Source organism: Schistocerca piceifrons, chromosome 3 (genome assembly GCF_021461385.2).
Source record: "Schistocerca piceifrons isolate TAMUIC-IGC-003096 chromosome 3, iqSchPice1.1, whole genome shotgun sequence".
NCBI lineage: Eukaryota > Metazoa > Arthropoda > Insecta > Orthoptera > Acrididae > Schistocerca > Schistocerca piceifrons.
The window spans coordinates 905,929,443-905,948,169 of NC_060140.1; the positions used below are offsets into that span (position 1 = coordinate 905,929,443).

Sequence of the window (18,727 nt, forward strand, 5' to 3'; positions counted from 1 at the left end):
TTCGGCATGTCCGAAAGAATGGTGAAGAATGCTCGGAAGCTTAAGGCAGAGAAGGGCATTCTGGCACTTCCCGAAAATAGGCAAAGCAGGAAATTACCAGCAGAAGTTGCTAGTAGAGTGCGAAATTTTTTTGAAGATGATGAGTATAGTAGGGTTTGCCCTTGAAATAAAGTTAGTATTTCAGTTAGACTTTTAGATAGAAAGACATACATGCGGAAAAGATTGTTACTTTGCATTTTACGGGAAATGTATGTTATCTATAAGAATATAAATGGTCCAGAAATAGGGCTCTCAAAGTTTTGTGAACTTAGACCCAAATAGTGTGTAACAGTAGGATCAGCTGGAATGCATGCAGTTTGCGTCTGTGCAATTCACCAAAATGTTAAGCTTATGCTTAGCGGAGCTGGTATACGTGAAATTATAAGGAGATTCTCAGCAAGGCAGTTTGCAGTTTGAACTCTAAACAGTGCATGCTACATCGCTGTGAAAGGTGTCCTGGGGCCGAAGCTATAGCATCTGAAATTGCCAGCTATTTCCTAGATCATGAGCCACAGGAAGTTATTGTGTTTGAGCAATGGATACATACCGATCAGGCCACACTCCACACAAAGCAAATGGTAGTGGATAAATTTATTGAAGATGTAAAAAATAAAATATGGAGTCTGTCATGCCATCATTACATTGCCAAGCATCAAAGCTTGCATCTTAAAGGCCTTAAATGTCATCTGAAAGATGAAAGAGCTTGTTGTCCTAATGAATTTTGCAGAAAATTATTCTTTTATCATTCAGGATGCTGTGCAAGGCTTCCACTGGGACAATAGTCAAGCAACAATTCATCCACTTGTTATCTACTTTCGTCAAAATGAGAAAGTAGAATCTTTTAAGTTTTTGCATTATCAGTGATTGTTTGCAGCATGACACTATTACAGTTCACGTTTTTATCAAGGAGCTTATCAAATATATAAAAGCACGGTTTGCACAGATATCCCACATTCATTATTTCAGTGATGGCTTCAGTGCTCAATATAAAAATTTCAAGAATTTCCTAAATTTGTGCTATCATAAGAGTGATTTTGGAATGACAGCCAAATGGAATTTTTTTGCTACTAGTCACGGGAAATCACTTTGTGATGGGATTGGAGGTACAACAAAGCGGTTAGCAGCAAGAGCAAGCTTGCAACGGCCACTTAATGGACAAATTCTTACTGCCCTAGATCTGTTTCACTTCTGCTCTGAAAACATTAATGGAATTAAATTTGTTTTCATCAGTAATCAGCTATCAGGCGTGGCCCCTATGGCAATGGGAATGCAGGTTTTCTCAGGTGAAATGAAACTAGCAGTGGTTAAGCCATCATGGACCATAGCAACTCATTTATACACTTCTTTTCCATCAGTAAGCTGGTGTTGTTCATTAAACAGGCAACTAATAATTAGATGATTATGCAAATAAATTTTACGATTTACAGTAATTCTTAATAATAATTGTGTGTGTGTGTGTGTGTGTGTGTGTGTGTGTGTGTGTGTGTGTGTGTGTGAGGACTTCTTATTTCACTTACTCCAGACATTAAAAAACATGTATAAGGCAAAATAAAAGATTTCAGGTATAATATGAGTGCCAGAAAAATGTGTCCAAACTTCCAGTGGGCCTCTTTGATGATGCTACTTTTTAGGGCCTTATATGCTTGTATTGCAAAACCAAATCCACTTTTCTAGATAGTTTAGAATATGCTCTTTCTAATGACCATAGTTTAGAAGAGTTTGGAGAAAACACTTTTTTGAAAAATGTGACTAAAAATACCCATTTTTAGCACTTTTTGAAAAATCGTCAACTTCACCCTAGATTTGAGAAATATTGGAAAGCAGTGGGAGAATGAAATTTTATATTCTAAGACCTTGTGTTGGTGAGTTATGGGGTGCAAAGTTTCATGTACATCCCACAATTACTTTTGGAGATATAAAAAACTAAAGTTCACATTTTTTTTAAACAGCTATTTTTTTCGCCCAACTTTGCTTCAAATTATCTATATGAAAATTGCTCAGAAATCCTTTTCTTAAAATTTTACTTTAAAGAGCTCTAAAAGTTGTATAAGATGGCCACGTTTTGTTTCTTTCATGCAAATACTTACAGAGATATCTCATCTCAAAGTTGCTGAAAATTCAAGGACACACTATAGAAAGCTGTGCTATGGTCTTAAACAAGTGACTGTAATCTCCGGAAGTATTGAATTTCTGAAACTGAAACTTTACCAGTGTTCATTGAGAACATGTGTGAATGTTCATACAAAATTTCAACAAAATCCGTGAGGGTCATGTGGGAGCCTCTAGACCACTTGGCATGGAATGACCCGACAGCTAGACTGTAGGTGCAACCACAACTGAGGGGTATGTATTGAGAGGCCAGATAAACATATGGTTCCTGAAGAGGGACAGCAGTGCTTTTAGCAGATGCAGGGGAAACAATCTGGATGACTGACTGATCTGGCCTTGTTACATCAGCCAACATGGCCTTACTGTGCTGGTACTCCGGACAGCTGAAAGCAAGGGGAAGCTAAAGCTATAATTTTCCCAAGGGCATGCAACTCTTACTGCGCTTGAGAGAAGTGTGGGGGTAAAAACCGTAGAGGGAGACCAAGAGATGAAGACAGTAACCAGATTCTAATGAATGTAGGTCGCAGTAGTTATTTGAAGATGACAAGGCTTGCACATCAGACCAGTCTTCGGACTGAGGACCACAACAACAACTAAAAAACATGCAATAGGACCATTAGTAGTAATGATATACTTCAGTTGCTAATCACATGATAGTAGTCATTCTGAGAGTCTGCTCAAGGACCACTGTATTTCATATCATTGGTTTCTAAAGGTTTGTTAACAAACAAAAGTAATTATGAAATTGAAAATCAAATTACCCAAAAGAGGAAAGGTCTCTTGAACCCCTGGAAAAATTTTCCTGTTTGATTCTATATCAGTTATACCAAAGAACTTACTCTCTCTCTCTCTAGTAGCAGTTCTTCATTGGCCACTGGCACAATCATGCACTCAAAGCAAATGGATACAGAGACATGTCATTCTATTTTCATTCTCCATTCTGGGTATTGTTGAACACTATTACATTACATTGAATGAGTTGTAGCTGTCTGTACCTGACCTGCCACTCCTTTCCAACCACCCCCAACCTACCTCTTTTCCCTCCTTGACAAATGATCTAATAATTCCGAAAGTTAGGATTAATGTTTTCACTTTTGTGTGGGTCTACAGGTAGTAAGTAAATTGCGTCACCTTAAGTTAAGTGCGCGTTATCCATACTATATCTTTTTAACTATAGATCTTGTTACATAACAGATAGGTACTAGATAGTCGTTGTAATATTCTGAGGCAGAGTAATGCAATAATTATTGTAATGATTCTAAGATAATGTTACAGACTTCATTTTGATATTCATCAACACTTTCGAAACATCAAGATGTTACTCTATCATATTTCATCATATCAAACCTGTAAACAAATGTTGCCAAAGAAAAGGTTGAGGCAAGTTTCTACACAGTGTCGTGTGTAGGTTTCTTTCTTTTTTTTCTCTTTTCTTTTTTTTAAACAATAAATAAGTAAATAGCATGGCTGTTGTAAGTTGAAAGTTAATTAAGCCATTTTTGTCTCACCAGGTAATAGGTCATGTTTATAAATTTTATTTGCAACAGAGAAACCCATGCACAGTATTGTGTGCAGAAATCTGCCTCAGCCTGCTTTTGGCACCATGTATTCACAGCTAGCGCATTATGAACATACAGATTTGTGCAGCTGCCTTTGAAAATAAAATCCGATACTTTGAAACTAGTCATGTTATGAAAAAAAGAGTAAATAAAGTAGATGTTACTAACAAAGTAATTTCTTAATGTTTCCAGAATGAGATTTTCACTCTGCAGCAGAGTGTGCGCTGATATGAAATTTTCCTGGCAGATTAAAACTGTGTGCTGGACCGAGACTCGAACTCGGGACCTTACCCACGAAAGGCAAAGGTCCCGAGTTCAAGTCTCAGTCCGGCACACAGTTTTAATCTGCCAGGAAAGTTTCTTAATTTCTCAATGCTGAAATTTTGCCACTGCAGAACCAACATTTCCATTTCAACATCATGGAGATAGTTACACATAAAAATTGAAGAGAGAAACTTCCTTGCATTTCAACATATATCTGATCACAATACAAGGAATCTGACAGCCACCATATAGTTATTGGAAATTAATTACTACATCCAATGCCCATCATCTACTGTTTCCAGTAAAAAAAAAAAAAGGACACAAACTCCCAAAACTGATCTTTTAGTTGTTATTACTATTTCCAATCATGAGAGTCAAACAAGGAACACAAAAATAAATCAGAAGCACTAAATTATCAGCATGCAAAACAAGATTTGGTACGCCAAGGCTATCACTGTTGACAATGATAACTGTCACACTCCAAACAGCATAATCAGCAGGTAGAGGAACAATGTATAAGAAACAGAAATGTCCACAGAAAATGATATATATATAGGGTGTCTGGGTTAAACACAGAGTAATAGAAAATATAATAACCTGAGATGTAACTGAGATATATATATTGTAACTGAGATATATATATTGACAGAGTGCTTCTACAAGTATTGTAAATCAAAATGCTGTGTGTGTTTGCTTGTGGCAGTTGGCATTGCGTGCAAATGCACATAACTGCTTTGTTCATGTACATGCACATTGGTAGCCACAAGGACTCCACAGTAGAAGGTGTTCTGAGCACTTTCTCTTGTGGAGCTAAAGTCTGTTACACTGGTACAGCATCATTTTCGGCTTGTATATGGGCTGTGACCACCTGATGATGTTTCCACTTATGTAACACTCAAGAAATAGGACAAACGGCTTCAGGAAACTGGGAGTTTGCTTTCAATGTTGGTCCATCACACTAAACATGCAATTCCGGACACTATTGTGAATTACTATAATTTCTATGCCTTCCAGCGGAGCTCTCATGAAGTCAATCTGACAAACAAGCATACCAGACACCAGTTCGCGATCTACCAGATCTGCGGCATTGTGTTGATGCAGCTATCACAATTGTCATGCCACTAAAGAAATATATCAGACATGAAAAAAGGCTGTTATTTTTCCCTCTCTACTACCTGTCTCAGTCCTGTGGAACTTCAGTCAAGTAAGAAAGGAATCAAGTCTCAAAAGCCTTAGATTTATTTAATAAAAGTTATATTTATTTTGTACTTAACTGAACTTGTTTGTCATTGCAAACAATCATGGCAATCATGGAACATATCATTCCGTCAAATTAACTTTTTATTTATTTATTTTTATTTTTAACAAAAGGACACTGAACTAATAAGCTATCTTGCATGGCTGTTAGCTCTGACCCAACTGTTTCTGATACTGATGACCTTAAGTAGAGATTGTAAACTGTCTGAACATGTTGAGACATTAGTGTGACTTTTAAATTAATGTTTGTTTAATTTAAAAAAAAAAAAAAAGTTCCTGTGATAATCAGAACAGACCTCTCTTGACTGTCTATATTTTCGGAGAAAAACATACAACACTAGACAAATAAATTATGGAAAAGGTAGTAAAAATGAAAATTCTTTCATAATCAGCAACTTTTCCAACAATATACAGCAAGAACATCTTGAAGTCATCACTTTTCATAAAAACACCCAATGCAGTATGTATATCTCTTTGTTATTTTTGATCAATAGTGGGAAGTCAAAAATAATGCAGCAAACCAATAAATTTGAAAATAAATCTTCTCAGTCAAAATTAGAAGGAAAAGTATGCCTTTTTTTACCCTTAACTACTTCTCCCTGCTCATTGCAAAATGAGTCATCTATTAAAAAGCTACTACATACTGAAAAAGCTATCATGTCTTTCAAATTAAATATACTTTTCCAGAAGCCAAACTGAATGTGCCACACAATGTTCAATATTCAAGAAAAACACAAGTCAATTGATTGAAATGTAACTTTATGAATCAGGACGGTTTTTATCAAACATGTATAATCTCTTTCAAATGGCAATAAACATACATTCTTCATTATTAACATTTCTCACAGTTTCTGTCCCATTTATTGGCATGTGCCCTTTATGTGAGGCAATGATGCATGAAAAATTAAGGTAACAGTCTTACTATGATGCTATACACTTCTAGAACAACAAATCTCAATACCTGGTGTCCAACGTGCAAATGATTATGACTTATGAATCTGAGAGGTCTTCAATCACATCCACCAAGTCTTTATGCTGTCTTCGTATGTGACGAATCTGGTGCGACTTTCGCTTACATCGCTGGGGACAAAATGGGCACTGAAAGGTAGGCTCCTTGCCACATTCCCACTGAAGATGCCTCTTCAATGAATCCTTTCGAACATATGTCCGTCCACATTTTGGACATGGAAAAACACCTCTCGATCGCAATGCACGGAGTGAAGATTTATCCTCTGATGCTGGACTGGAAAGTTCTTCGCCTCTTGTCGTAGACCAACCAACCCAAGATTTGACGTCATCACTTGTTGAGTCTGCAAACCATAGAATTAACTATGTTAATCAGAAATTACCTACAAGATTAATCAGACTCATAATAATGTAAAAAGATAAGTATTTTGCAAATTGCTTGAGCTGTTACCAATGAAGATGAGCCTTAATGTCTCTCACCCATAGATAATGAAAAGAACAAGTTTTGACGATTTGTAGATAATTCATTGGCGAAACAATTTTTTTTCTTGTGAAATGAGCAACTTAACTTACTTACTTACTTGCAGTAAGTCAAATCAAAGTTGGTGTGTTATGAAATGTACAACACTTAGTGTAATGACATTACCTTTCAGCAGAGAAAAGTTTCCTGAACTTTAAAGCTCTTGACAACGAGAACTACTGAGTTGTTACAAAATCAATAGGTAACTACACTTTGAACACAACCCTAACGTACCATGCTCCATGTCCACACCAGCCATGTCTCTTTAAATAAACAAACTACCCACCTTTCTTTCTTTGCATTGACATAAGAAGAAGAGTATTAGCATCACTTATTAAATTGTAATGAAAAAAATTAAACTTCTTCTTTTGCACTGACATAAGAACAGAAGTATCGGTGCCAGTTATTAAATTGTAATGAAAAGAATTAATCTTAAAAAAGCCTTAAGATCCTCCTGCTGATAATAAAAGATTTTAGCATATTACAGAGGACAGTTTAGTTTCCGTAAAAGGCACATGAAATGTCTGTGCACAAGAATTAAATAGAAAAATACCTCTTTATACTGAACACAAAACTACCTTTAAGTACAATAGCAAAAATAATGCACTAAACTACTTCATGTTCCACTATGGATAATCCCCTGAAAATTTGCAGACCAAAAATTCCATAAACAACTTTTGAAACTTCATGCATCTGAAAAGGCAGTCTTCACAAGAACAAAATAAGGTGATTATGTTCATTTATTTACTTTTCCAGATAAAAATTGGTTAAACCAGTGGATAACTGTCTCAAAGTACAGGTTTTGAAAAAAATAGTATCCTCAACATTACACTGGACCAGCATTAATATTATTATCTTTTAGTATCAATATATGTTTGTACGCAGCCCTCTCTCTCTCTCTCTCTCTCTCTCTCTCTCTCAGTAACGAACAGTACAATAATTAGCAGCCTTTTATTAAAGTGAAATGTGGAGGAGAGAATGCAGTTGTGCAACAATGATTACAATTGTTCTGTCTTACAATTATCATTACATAATGGTGTAGCTTTCTCTGGAAACATCAATACACAGCTAACTGGACAATATATTTGAGTGTTGACAACTGTATACAATATTTCAAGATATTCAGAGGTAAATGTAGAATTACTTTAACACAAATAATATTTCAGCTGATACAGATATCGACAGTTCACACAATGAATAATAAATACCTTATGATTACAGAATTGGTTCAGTTTTCGCAGCTGGCTTGCTAAAGAAATGTCTAAAAACAACAAAGATCATTATCAAGCAGCATTTTGACAGTTATCAAGGTAGAAACACAGATGAACAAACATCACCCCCAAAGTGTAATAAAAATAGACACAACGGGACATATAAAACACTACTCAGTCAGAAACGTCAACTGCCTATACTAAAAGTCGTCCATTAACTATCATCATTGATTACCAGAAAGCTATACAAATAAATCAAATATAGTGGCCATGTATCACAGAAAAATCAATTCACATGGACTGATATAATTCAGTTTTTTTATCATATACACAGCAAAAACAAATGTACAGGAGAAAATCCTATTCTGTCTTCTTGTGAATATTTATGAAACATATGCTAATCCTGCTGGCAATTACTATGAACTGCAGAACAAGACATAGTCTGAGGCATGGTGGCATACTTGTTAGCAACCTGTAACAATAGAGTTTAAATTACAGAGAAATAATTCAGATATATGGCATTAACATTAAAACGTGTCTTAAAATACAACCATATGGACCTATGACAATTTTGATAAACCCTATACTTCCAAGTACCCCAGCATCTTTGTCAGATGGTAGCCAATATACGTTTTTGAAGTTGGTGACTAACTGTACATTTTTCCTATTTTCATATATAATCTGCTCCTCGGAGCCAATCACAATACAAGCGAAAAGAGAATGTCTAATACTAAAACTTGTTCTGCCAATACCTCACATGCACTTTTTAACAGTTTCCTAATTTTACTGGCAACAACACTTATTACGTACTGTATTTGATCTTCAAATAAAAGACCTGTAACATAATTTCTAAATGCATACTGACATCAAATACTTCAACAAGTCAGTCAAATCTTAGAACACTTAGAATTCTTGTACTATTTGGAACCATGTCTCACAGCTGAGAGCTAATTTGCTTTCCATCTTCATAATATTTTTAAATGAGCATGTTCTTGGCTATGTGACTGACTGAATAGCAAAGGTTGTCCCAATGCTTAGTGCATGATTAGGAAATGAATGCATATCCTTCTTTCTCAGGAATCTTTATACTCAAACAGCACAATCTCAACCTTTTCTTTGCTTTCCAAAAACCCTAATTTCTCAAAATACAGTGTCAAAATATGACTGGTTCATCAATGCAAATACAATGACCCAATTTACTTATACATACAATAAAAAGTGAATTTATCACAGAATTCGATGTAATGGAAATAATTTACACTCTAAAAACACAGTTTAAAAAAGTCGACAAAGGTTGCTTTCAAATTATTTGTTGTGTAAGACTTGCAACAAATTATTTTTCTCTGTCTATAAAAACAAGCTGTGTGTGTGTGTGTGTGTGTGTGTGTGTGTGTGTGTGTGTGTGTGTGTGGTGGGAGGGGGGGGATGTGTTGTTGATTTGTTAGCACTGAAATATAGCTGGATTTTATGGAAAAAAACACAACAGATGATCTGAGCAGTTTATCACTGCCTTTAATAACAACAAATATCATTTCACCTAATTACAAAAGCAACTATGGCAGTAACATTCCAGATTCAGTCAATCTATACTCTGTTCAACAGTACCATATGCAAGCAGTACTACAATAGTTAACAGTATTGTTTCACACTTGAAACAAATCATAAAACAACTACTGAAGTACACGTACACTATTTTATACAATAGGTTCCATAGGATGAAACTTTTTAATATGGCGAATCAGATTGCTCTTTTGAGTGCTCTGCCTCGGGCAGTAGGGACACTGAAACTGTGGCAACTTGCCACACTCGTGTTTCACATGTCGTTGCAAGTTCCCCTTAAAGCGGTAATGTTTGCCACAATTAGTGCAAACAAAAGGTTCTGCACACTTTGAAGATATCTGAAACTGAGGTTGCAGAGATCCAGCAATGTAGTGGCAGCTCTGTAGAGACGGATGCCATGCGCTGGGACCTGTGAACACTGAAAAGTAGCAACACCATCAGAATTTCGATCTTTTTCCCCTTATGCAAATTACAGGAAGATTTGGCCACAAAAGATACATTCCCTGAAAATAAGTCTCTCCAAAATATGTTAAACATATACTACCCTACATCATGGTCCTAATGAAGACTACACAAGGTGATCTGTAACCATGTAAGTATAAGTATTCCAACATTCAGTTTTAAAGCTTTATTGATTTCCCTTGCAACATATGCTCATGTCATTTAGCACAATATTTACATGTCAGTTACAAAAATATATGGAAGTCAAAAGTTTCAACATTAATAATTCCATTTCTGTTCAGAAATCATCACGTGTTTGGATGAAACATAGTATAAGATTGCAAGTAATCTAAAATAAAATTAGTTTAACGAGTTATTCACAAAGCAGAGGCTTAATGCATTGAACAAATCCTCAGATACTGAAAGAGAAAACATCTTTTCACCATTTAGTAACGAAATCTCAGTGTTCTTGACATACGTAGACATAAAAGATTTCCAATGGAATCCTACTCACTAGGACGTGTCAAAATCAATGTTTTTCTAAACCTTCAATCTCAAAGAGCATGAGTCAAATTTTAGCATATGTCTGCAAATTTAATTTTAATTTGCATTCCTCACATTGTCATAGTCTTGTTATACAAACAAGCACCTAAAAAGAAATACAACAAAATAATGCCATAACAATGGCAAGTATGTGATTAGATTGTAGAAATAGTGACAAATAGGACACAGTGTTAGCAGTGATATTTCCATTCCTTTAGTTTTACACAATAAACTGCTGAAACCAAGATACACTAGCAAATTTAAAACAAGTCTGGTACTAAAAAATAAAATGCAGTTCCATCACATTAAACTTCATGGTGCTACAAATAAAATATTACACAGTGAAGAACAAAAGTACTGAGAATAATGTGGCTATAGTAAATTTCAATGCAAACTGAGTAGAAATATCAATTTCCATTTTGATGAAATTAATTATATATGAAAAATTTAATACTTACCAATTTTGGAACACTGTCCAGTAGGTAGTTTTCATCTTTAATGTGCACATTTATATTTAACATGTATAAATTCCAATGAAATTCTGAAGGGCTAGGAATAGACACTTTGTAGGAACACAAAACGCAGTGACATACCAGGCCTGCCCCAATTCACATTGTAAAGTTAAGTAGGGCTACACAATGTATATAATTCCCAATTAACAATTTAGTAAAAAATTACCTGTGAACAAAGAGTCCAAAATCACAAAATTCAAAATTTAAACAAAGACAGGATAGAGGATTTCAACAGTCTGTAGAAACACGTAAGCCAGAGGTCAATAAAGATCTCGCTAATTATGGGGACTTTTTCCCGGTGTGGGTGCTTCTTCACTATCTTTCTAAAGTGCTCATTTACTCTCAACTCCCCCACCCCCCCTTCTCTCTCTCTCTCTCTCTCTCTCTCTCTCTCTCTCTCTCTCTCTCTCTATTTTGCAGGTCAAACAAAACAGAAATCAATCATCTCCAATAGACTCACAGCTAGTAAAACACAGTTATTTTTCAATTAATCATTAAGCTTGTAAAGTAAGGACACAATGGGAACTTAACAAAATACAATCCTAGTGACTAAATTTAATGATTGGTTGTAATTACCAAAGAGGACATTTTGTTCAAGTGAAACTATCCTTTACCTGGGGAATCTACATACATATCAGATGGTACAGTTAAATCATTCAGCCCTGAAGAGTGCTGCTGCTGGCAAAACATTTCTCTGGCCCCTTCTTAAATAATGCTCCTGTCTGACATTTACCAAATAGGTCATTAGTGATTTAGCGCAAGTTTAGTTGCCATAAGAATGTTGAAGAGAGTCAAAAAGTATTGAAAACCACAGATAATTTAAATCTGCATGGTTGGACAGTTTTAGATTGTGTTGTGGGATGAACTGCCAAAATCAACTTATATGAATGCACAATAAACATTGTGGTAATGATGCCTACATTTGCGACATATTTAAAGCACTTTTGTCATCAAAACTTAAACTACAAGGTAAATTTCAAAAAGCTTTACAAGGTAGTAGACAAATTTCCAGCAAGTATTTTGGTGCTATTAAGAATTATAGTCCAGCTCCAAGGTTAAATGGTCACCATGCTATGCAGAGGACCACAGTACAATTATCACTACCATCAGGGAGTTTTTTTCCTGTGATGGGAGGATGGAATAGGTTGCACTCAGTCTCGTGATAACATATGAGGAGCTCCTTGAATGAAAAGAAGCAGCTCCACAGTATGAGAAACTGACATCAGCCAAGGGAGCTGTGGGCTGACCTACTGCCTCTCCATACCGAATCAGAATGACTCTGAGCAATGGCAGAAGACAAAACAGTGGCCAGTGGGCACCGAATGACCCATCATGGCTAGTATGCTGGCTGGTTATATACATACATAGTAAATAAACCAAAAAAAGGAAAGGCAGTAGGGCACTACATATTGTGTATGCACATTGGGCAACTAATGCTACATGTAACCTAATGAAATGCTCAGGAGACGCTATAACATGTTTTGCATACTGAAAAGAATTAACCTTACCACTGCATAAACGCATTCACCACCTCATGCTTGCAGCTTATAAAGTTAGCGTTTAATGTCCAACCTGAAGTCAACTGAACCTACTGATGCCGGAGGTCAGTTTTGTCCTGTAATGTAATGACGACATGTGAAATCAATACACACAAACAGAAAGGGAACAGAAAACTGGTAATATTTCTTTAGCATCTATATTAGTCTGAAATATTGGTTGTGGAGATGGGCCAACATATACACACTGTGCATTCCATTAATACATTTACATCCCTATCAAAATCCCTATTTTATCACTGTGGTCTGATGTTCTCAAGTTTTTAATAACAAGCACTTCCCCTGCTCAAAATTCTCTATTGCCATGGAGGTCTGGTTGCTTTGTTGGTTCTAACCATACATAAAGCATATGGTCAACCTGGGTAATGTTAAGTTGAATGTGCTTTATTGAGCTTAACGGCAGTCCTAGATACTATAAAACATTTTACAAACATATTAAATGTATCCAGAATGAGATTTTCACTCTGCAGCGGAGTGTGCACTGAGATGAAGTTTGGAAAGTAGGAGACGAGGTACTGGCGGAAGTAAAACTGTGAGGACGAGGTGTGAGTCGTACTTGGGTAGCTCAGATTGTAGAGTACTTGCCTATGATAGGCAAAGGTCTCGAGTTCGAGTCTCGGTCCGGCGCACAGTTTTAATCTGCCAGGAAGTTTCGCATTCAATGTAAACAGTCCACAGTGCCAATTACCCTCAGTATCAAAAATTCAAAAAATTGAAATGTGGTAACTCGATGATGCATCTTGTTCATGTAAATATTGTAATACACTTTAAACTGTACAAATCAACGACTGTGGCAGCACAGAATAATCGTGGTGTTCAAGTAAGGTTATTGATATGTAGCTCCTTAAACACACAAGTACACTAGAATGTCTACACTTATTAGCTTTTACAGGGTTTTGAACTCCAGTGTTGAAATTAGTAGGAATTCTACTTCATTTTAACAGACTAATGAGATCTCAGTGGATCATACTGTGAATCTCTGATAGTTTTATAGCAACAGCAGCATTTCATTACAACTAGGCCTTGATCTAATTACGAGAAATGTTATTTCAATAGGTGTTACACTCAAACATTAAAATAAACAATCAAAGAACACGTGAAAACAAATGTCGGTTTCCATATGAAAGTTACAGAATACAAAAACTTGCCGTCTGTAAGCTAAGGTTACACGCTACCTTAAAGACAACAGTACAGAGTATACACAATTTTCACATTTTAAAGCTTATAATGTGCACGAATCATGAGCGAATCTACAGGTGACAATACTATATGTGTGTGTACAATTATTTATTTTGTTGTGACGTAGGTACACAATTAACGACTGTTAATATATATGTAAACATCTAGAAATCTCCTCATCAAGTTCTGCTTTCCAAAAGTAAAACTTCTGCTAGGTTGAAACTGACTGCGTTGGAAACTACAATTTGTTGTGAAATTTCGATTCCTACAATCTGTCATTTCCAGTCGTAGCTGCTACACTAGGTTATACCTAGAAGCTAAAATATACGTCAACAGACACTAAAGAATAACATGTTAACTAAGTATCCACTTAAATTCAGTGTATAATGTATTTACTTGTTTATGTTAAATGGTTAAATCATTAACCATGATTGTGTTACAAAAAAATCAGTTGAGCTGTCAGTACTACCTTATGCATCCGCATGGACAGATTCGTTTAGTTTCGTAACCATTAAGCAGTTGGTAAGTCCTGACACTAAAAGAATTCTCAGCCAGGTTATGGCTGCACGCCCACAGGCTTAACATTCGCAGAGACGCCAACGCTTTCTGAAGAACTGAAAACAATTTCCACTGCCACTGTATAAACGAAGAATAACGGCAATCATCATTCTTATGTCACTAAAAATTTCTTCGTTCCAAAATCCACCAAGCATCACTGTAAACAATTCACTTTGTATACACAAAACTATAGACAACTGGACAAAGATGCTATAAACTGAAGCCAAACAAAAAGAATGTGCGCACAAGTATTTCTTTCAATTGAACAATGTTGATAGTATTGTCACTGTGGTATTGTTAGGGTTGGACCTTTAAAAAAAATCCAATAATAGATGTAATAATACTGAGTTTCACTCAGCAGTGTACTTAAAAGGATTATATTCAAATTGCCACAGGCGTAAGTTAGCCCCTTGCAACCTAAATTTTCCGAAATTATGTGCCCGCACCTTATAAATATTGAAAATCTTTAGAACGTTCTAATATTCGTTTAAGACTTCAAAGAGTAACTGTTGTGGAATGTGTTGAAAAGAGGTAGCAATATTTTTCAAAAGGAACTAAGAAGCATTTTTTTTTTCTTTTTTCTCCTTTTCATTGAATGTCACTAGCTTTAGATTTCAACTCTACAAAGCCAAGTTCACAGTTGCCATAATTATTGTATGAGCTTCATTCTTTTTTTATGATTCAGAAGCAGCAGTACGTTTCAAGTTAGAGAGTACTGTTACTGCTTTACCACAAATATGAATTAGTGATGTCGCCTTGCTGTAATGACCTATTTTGAGAATGATTGTTTCCAGAAAATACCTACAGGCTCATGGCAATGACATGACTTTCCCTGCGAATAATGCTTTATACCAAAATTATATGAGAGAGAGCAATAATTGTGTTAAGGTTTATAGACGAAGCAAGAAAGGTCTTCCGTAGCGCACGAGGGTAAACTTTGCAATTACGTCACTAAGAATGACAGGTACTAGGGTAAAAAGGAGTCATACGCCACAGGTATAATCGCAGAAGACTTTTAGAGTTTAGTCAACGCTGTGCTTAAATTCGAGATGTATGAGAAGCCTTACCTCTGGCCTGAGTTGAAAAAAATAAAATATCCTCCGTAACTTTATATGTGGATTTAATTTGTTGCCTACATAATCTGTGGCCCCAATATGTCACGGCAAGAACCGCACCCATACATTACACTGTTTCACAAGGCGCTTTTGACAGTTTACACGACCTAGCACACCCAGGGGCAAATGCTACCATCAAGCTACAAACAGCACGTTTTGTGTGAGCGTCAATTAAAAAGGAGTTCAGGGAATGGACCTGCGCTTGCCTACAATGTCAGCGCTGCAAGGCAGCACGACACGTCCGTGTGGAAATTGGGAATTTCGCAAGACCACCAGCACATTTGTCCATGTGCACCTGGACTTAACAATAGTGGGTCCACTCAGCGTTGCTGGTGGCTGTATATACTTGTTAACTGTAGCAGACAGATGCACGAGATGCCTGGAGGCCATTCCGGTCACTAACATGGCGGCGAAAACGCCGCCCCTTCATATCACTTGCTAGGCCACCATTTCGAGTCTACCCTGTTTAACGAGTTAACCAACTTATGTAATTTGTAATTTAAATTTGGGGAGTTAAAGGACACTGAAAGTAGCTCTTGTGTGTCATCAAGGAAGATGGAATGGAAGCATTACTGCTGGTTCTCCATGGATTATACACCGCATACAAGTGGACTTCAGTGCTTAGATGGCAGAAATTGTTTATGGGGAACTACTGAGAATTCTGGCTGACTATCTAACCATTGCCTCATCACTAACACCAACCAATCTCTTGTTGCTGATAAATGAAATTCGTGATCGCCTGGAAACACTGAGAAGACCAATGATACCTAAGCACAGTGAACACTCAGTTTTCATGCAGAAGGTGTTGATGGACTGTGCACTTGTCTTACTTCACACAGATGCAGTCAGAGCACCACTACACTCTCCATATACTGTACCTTATCGAGTAGTATGACACAACACCCATACTTTGGGCATCTCACAGAATGACCAGATCGTTAGAGTATCCATAGAGAGGATAAGTTCTACAATGAGAAGACCAATGATACCTAAGCACAGTGAACACTTAGTTTTCATGCAGAAGGTGTTGATGGACTGTGCACTTGTCTTACTTCACACAGATGCAGTCAGAGCACCACTACACTCTCCATATACTGTACCTTATCGAGTAGTATGACACAACACCCATACTTTGGACATCTCACAGAATGACCAGACCATTAGAGTATCCATAGAGAGGATAAGTTCTACATGGGTTTTACTGGAAACTGAGTACTATGACACTCAATTAGAAGAGAAGGTCCATAGTTTGGAGTGTGCTATGCATCATGTACCAGAATCCACGTTGAGATGGCATGGAACCACATCATGGCTGCCCACATTGGCTCCCACATCTCTACAGCAACAAGTCATCTGTATGAGAGCAGAAAGACAAATCAGATTTAAATACCCATTCATCCCTGGTGCTCCACACTTTAAAGGGTTTACTCCATGGAAGTGCAATGGACATTAGAAAGTTAATTTTTTTTCTTTGACTCATGTTCTATTGTTACTATGTTCCGAGTGGAAAAATAAAATATCCCATTTAACTTTATATATGGGCTTAATTTGTTGCCTACAAATGTATCTTTCTGCTCTCTTTCTATAGCCAAATACTCAAATTTTCTGGTTATGACTGTTCCCCAATTCCTTCTCCTTATTGATTCACCCTCACAGCCAGGATATTTTTGGGCTTAATTTGTTGCCTACAAATGTATCTTTCTGCTCTCTTTCTATAGCCAAATACTCAAATTTTCTGGTTATGACTGTTCCCCAATTCCTTCTCCTTATTGATTCGCCCTCACAGCCAGGATATTTTTGGGCTTAATTTGTTGTCTACAAATGTATATTTTTGCTCTCTTTCTATAGCCAAATACTCAAATTTTCTGGTTATGACTGTTCCCCAATTCCTTCTCCTTATTGATTCACCCTTACAGCCAGGATATTTTTAATACTTGTCAATAGAGCCACATTTTCAATATGAACAATATTGCAGACCAAATATGCTTAAAATAATAAATTCGTTTTTCTTGCCAATTTCTAAACAATCGATCTATTTCTGGGCAGACAGTGGATCTGTTATTGTTTTGTTGGGTTACAAATATTAAATGTTATTGCAGATTAAATTAGAGTAAACATCCCATTATACAAATGCTCAGGATTTAACCATATTAACACCAACAGAATGAATCTTATTTGTGAACAGCCTGACAAATTTCACATCATATCAAATTATACATCAAAATTGATTTATTGATCATGCAAATGTTGCACACAAAAATCACTTAGGTTAAAAGTGGATTTTTACAACAAAATAATAGTTCTTTAATATATATGAATGAATTTTATTGTCAAGTCAATTATAAGCAGAGATAAAGTTTTGAACTAATGTTTCTTACAATGGGTATCCTTTGGCTGTAGGTCAAATCATATATATTGCACACATTGTTGTCTTACAAAATTATCTTCTAGTGCAGTGCACATAATGTAATTAAAGCATTTATTCAGCAGAAGTGAGCAGTCAAAATGTAATGTGAAGTGGAGGGTCAAACAGCTTGCAGAACACTTTTTAAGGATCTTGGAGTTCTTACCTCACTCACTTACCATTACAAGTACTACTCCTCAGTGGTTTTTGTTGCTGGCAATGAAAATCAGGTTCAGCTGAACAATAAAAACCAGTTTCAGCTGAACTGCAATTAACTGGTACCCGATAACAATAGCAAAGAAAAACAATTTTCATATAGACTTTGTCTCCAGAAATATGCTCAGAGCAAGGGCACCCATACCTGGAGGCCCTCCCTCCACAACTGTAACTCTCAGGGAATGGAAAAATATAGTGCAGTCAGGTGTTTTTCTTTCACAAAAAATGATTGAAAAGCCAGAGTTATGCAGGTATTTAATAGTGTTGGAAATGGATGTTTTTAATGACTGCTTGCAAGTTGCCATTCACCTTCCAAAATATTAAAAATATTCCAGGCCCAGGTCTTGGAACCCTGCCAATTACAAACTATCATAAGAGCTTGAGTCAGAGTAGAGTTATATGCTGATATTTATTTACCAACCATTTATCGTGTACATGATATGGGATTCATCATGTATTTATGAATAACAAGTAAAGAACTTTCTGCACATCCGTAATCCACAAGTGTACATAGTGTAGCTCCCAACTATCATGAAGCAAGAAATTGGGAATCCTAATCAATTCAAAAGAAAATTAAATCCATACCCAAATAGCTACACCTAAAAAATTAGTAAACCCTGGTGGTATTCATTGTGAAGCTATGTTTACAAGTAGTAATGTGCAGTTAACAGAGCTCTGTAATTACAGAGTTAGCTAGCTATTTACTCTGAAAAGTAAC

At 36.2% G+C, this 18,727-nt stretch overlaps 1 long non-coding RNA gene across 2 annotated transcripts; it reads right to left on the reverse strand.

Annotated features, from left to right (window-relative positions):
• Positions 1 to 5,970: 5,970 nt before the first annotated feature.
• Positions 5,971 to 14,480, reverse strand: LOC124788294. Of its 2 annotated transcripts, XR_007016082.1 has the most exons (3): positions 14,186 to 14,480; positions 9,614 to 9,903; positions 5,971 to 6,538 (listed from the first exon to the last, which is right to left on the reverse strand). It is a non-coding gene; the product is annotated as an uncharacterized LOC124788294 (long non-coding RNA). The 2 variants fall into 2 exon arrangements; XR_007016081.1 differs by lacking the exon at positions 5,971 to 6,538 and having other exon boundaries at positions 9,413 to 9,903.
• Positions 14,481 to 18,727: the final 4,247 nt, after the last annotated feature.